Below are 4,406 nucleotides of genomic sequence, written 5' to 3' on the forward strand. Positions count from 1 at the left end.
AGAATGCACTACCCTTTCCAAGGAAATAATAATAGGGAAACAGGTTTTCAAAGAAATTTTAAAATACAACAACAGAAACTACATTTTTCCTGGTCCTTAAATTTGTAAGTTGAACACCTTGTGATGTTCAGTCTTGTTCTACTTGAAAATTTGGTTTTCGAAGCAGTTTGACACTGTTTTACAATGTACATTTTGAAATGAATCTTACTTTTCCTAGATAAGTATATTGTTTTTCAGCCAACATCTGTACTTTCCTTGGAGTATCATAAAGAACTTTGGAATAAAGGCTCCACATGGAGCTAATATTCATTCCTAAAGATCTCTGTTGTAGTTTAAAGATGAGTTTTGGGCCTAAAAATGCACTTCACTTTCCAAGCAAAGTAATATTAGGGAAAGCCGCTTCCAACGAAATTTTACAATACACTCACAGAAACCAGTTTGTTCCACTTACATAACGCTCAAAGTTGAATACATTGTGATGTTCAATGTTGCTTTACTTGAATATTTGTTTTTTTCAAGCAGTTTGACACTGTTTTACAATGTACATTTTGAAATGAAGCTTACTTTTCCCAGAGAAGCATGTCGTTTTTCAGTCAATATCTGTTCTTTCCTTGAAGTATCATAAAGAACTTTGGCAGAAAGGCTCCACTCATGGAGTTCATACTCGTTCCTAAAGATCTGTGTTGTAGTTTCAAGATGAGTTTGGGGCCTAAGAATGCACTTCACTTTCCAAGCAAAGTAATACTAGGGAAACCCGCTTTCAATGAAATTTTACAATACACTCACAGAAACCAGTTTCTTCTAGTTATTTAACTTTGGACGTTGAACACCTTGTGATGTACAATGTTGTTCTACTTGAACATTTGGTTTTTGAAGCAGTTTGACACTGTTTTACAATGGACGTTTTGAAATGAAGCTTACTTTTCCCAGATAAGCATGTAGGTTTTCAGCCAAAACCTGTCCATTTCTTGGAGTATCAGAATGATCATAGGCAGAAACACTCCACTCATGGAGTTCATTTTCATACCTAACGATGTTTTTAGAAGCTGCTAGTTGAGTTTTGGGACTAAGAATGCACTACACTTTCAAAGCAAAGTAATACTAGGGATAACTGCTTCCCATGAAATTTAACAATACACTCAGAGAAACCAGTTTATTCCACTTACTAAACTTTGGAAGTTGAACACCTTGCAATGTTCAGTGTTGCTCTACTTTAACATTTGCTTTTAAAAGCAGTTGGACACTGTTTTACTAAGGACGTTTTCAAAGGAAGCTTACATTTCCTGTTAAGCAAGTAGTTTTTCAGCCAAAATCTGTACATTTCTTTGGAGTTATAGAGAGATTTTGGTAGAATGACTCCTCTCATGGAGCTCATTTTCATACCTACAGATTTCTTTTGCAGCTCCAAATTGAGTTTTGGGCCTAAGAATGAGCTATACTTTCAATGCAAAGTAATACTAGGGAAACCCGCTTCCAACGCAATTTTACAATACACTCTCATCAACCATTTTATTCCACTTACTTCGCTTTGGAAGTTGAACACCCAGTGATGTTCAATGTTGCTCTACTTGAACATTTTGCTTTGTAAGCTTTTTGATACTGTTGTACAAAAGAGGTTTTGAAATGTAGGGTTTTTTTTTAACCTAAGGTAAGCATGTCATTTTTCAGCCAAAATCTGTACTTTTCCTTGGAGTATCAGAAGGATCTTACGCAGAAAGACTCCACTCATGGAGCTGATTTTCATTCCGAAAGATCTTTGTTGTAGCTTTACGTTGACTTTTGGGCCTAAGAATGCAATACAATTTCAAAGCAAACTGAGCGTAAAGCAGGCCACTTCCAAGAAATGCTAAGATGTTTTTGGTAGGTTTAGGATTAGGGTTAGCCATTAGGGATAGAGTTAGTCTTAGGGTTATGATTTAAGGATTTTGCTAGGGTTAGGGTTAGAGTTAGGGTTTTAGGAATAGTATTAGGGTTAGGGTTTGTTTTAGAGTTTAAGGATAATGCTAGTTTTAGTGTTAAGGTTAAGGGATAGTGTTAGGGTTTGGGTTAGATATTAAGGATAGTGTTAGGGTTAGGGTTAGGGTATAGGAATAGTGTTAGGTTTAGGGTTAGGGTTTAGGGATAGTGTTAGGGTAAGGATCTAGGGATAGTATTAGGGTAACGGTTAGTGTTTATGTTTAGTATAAGGGTTAGGGTTACATTTTAGGGATAGTGTTGGGGTTAGGGTTAGGATTTAGGGATAGTGTTAGGGTTAGGTTTCTAGGGATAGTAATAGGGTAAGGGTTAGTGTTTAAGGATAGTGTTAGTGTTAGGGTTAGGGTTATTGTTAGGATTTAGGAATAGTGTTAGGGTTAAAGTTTAAAGACAGTGCTAGGGTTAGGGGTAGGGTTAAGGGACAGTGTTAGGTTTAGAGTTTAAGGATAGTGTGAGGGTTAGGGTTAAGGTTTAGGAATAGTGTTAGGGTTAGGGTTAGGATTAGAGTTTAAGTATAGGGCTAGGGTTAGGGTTAGGGTTAAGGGATAGTGTTAGGATTATGACTAAAATTTAAGGATAGGGTTTGGGTTAGGGTTAGGGTTTAGGGACAGTGTTCGGTTACAGTTAGGGTCTAGGTATAGGCTTAAGGTTAAGATTAGGGTCTGCGTAGGTGTCTGGTTGAATTCTGGACAGGGTGGTCTGGATGGAAGTTGGTAGGTGTAGTGTCCCCTTGGTCGCCAGGTGCCTTCAGATGTACCAGGATGCTGGTTACTACAGCAAATGTGGCAGTATGTGAAGAGAGGAAGAGGAATATGCGAAAGTAGCTTTTCTGTGAAAATCGTCACTTTTTCTTAAAATATCAGAAAGAACGTTGGCAGAAGGAATCCACTCATGGGGCTGCATTTCATAGCCAAAGGTCTTTCTGTAACTGGAACCTGAATTTTAGTACCAAGGATGCACTACACTTTTAAGGCAAAGTAATTCTAGGGAAACCTGCTTCCAAAGTAATTTTACAGTACACCCACAGAAACCAGTTTGTCCCAGTTATTTAACTTTGGAAGTTGAACACCTAGTGATGTTCAATGTTGCTCTACTTGAACATTTGGTTTTGGAAGCTGTTTGATACTGTTTTACAATGTACATTTTGAAATGAATCTCACATTTCCCTGATAAGCATGTAGCTTTTCAGGCTAATCTGTCCTTTCCTTAAAGAATCATAAAGAACTTTGGAAGACAGGCTCCATTCATGGAGCTTATTTTCATTCCTAAAAATCTTTGTTGTAGCTTCAAATTGAGTTTTTGGCCTAAGAATGCACTGCACTTTGCAATCAAAGTAATACTAGGGAAAACCGCTTCCAATGAAATTTTACAATACACTCTCAGAAACCAGTTTCTTCCAGTTATTTAACTTTGGACGTTGAACACCTTGTGATGTACAATGTTGCTCTATTTGAATATTTGGTTTTTGAAGCAGTTTGACACTCTTTTACAATGGACGTTTTGAAATGAAGCTTACTTTTCCCAGATAAGCATGTAGGTTTTCAGCCAAAACCGGTCCTTTTCTTGGAGTATCAGAATGATCTTTGGCAGAAACACTCCACTCATGGAGTTCATTTTCATACCTAAAGATATTTGTAGTAGCTGCTAGTTGAGTTTTGGGCCTAAGAATGCACTACACTTTCAGAGCAAAGTCGTACTTGGGACAGCCACTTATAATGAAATTTTTCCATACACTCACAGAAAACAGTATATTCCACTTACTTAACTTTGGAAGTTGAACACCTTGTGATGTTCAGCGTTGCTCTACTTTAACATTTCATTTAAAAAGCAGTTTGACACAGTTTTACTAAGGACGTTTTCAAAGGAAGCTGAATTTTCCCAAATAAGCTTGTAGTTTTTCTGCCATTTCCTATACATTTCCTTAGAGTATCAGAAAGATGTATGGCAGAAAGACTCCACTCAGGGAGCTGATATTCATTCCTAAAGATCTTTGTTGTAGCTGCACGTTGAGTTTGGGGCCTAAGAATGCAATACAATTTCAATGCAAACTGAGTGAAAATCAGGCTTCTTCCAAAAAATGCGAAGATGTTTGTGGTAGGTTTAGGGTTAGGGTTAGCCATTAGGGATAGAGTTAGGCTTAGGGTTATGTTTTAAGGATAGTGCTAGGGTTAGGGTTAGGGTATTAGGGATAGTATTAGGGTTAAGGTTAGAGTTTAAGGATAATGCTAGTGTTAGTGTTAAGGTTAAGGGATAGTGTTAGGGTTAGTGTTAGAGTTTAAGGATAGTGTTCGGGTTAGGCTTAGGGTATAGGGATAGTGTTAGGGTTAGGCTTAGGATTTAGGGAAATTGTTAGGGTTAGGTTTCTAGGGATAGTAATAGGGTAAGTGTTTGTGTTTAAGGATAGTGTTAGTGTTAGGGTTAGGGTTAGGGTT

This window comes from Tupaia chinensis, unplaced genomic scaffold (genome assembly GCF_000334495.1).
Source record: "Tupaia chinensis unplaced genomic scaffold, TupChi_1.0 Scaffold000037_21, whole genome shotgun sequence".
NCBI classification, from domain to species: Eukaryota; Metazoa; Chordata; class Mammalia; order Scandentia; family Tupaiidae; genus Tupaia; species Tupaia belangeri.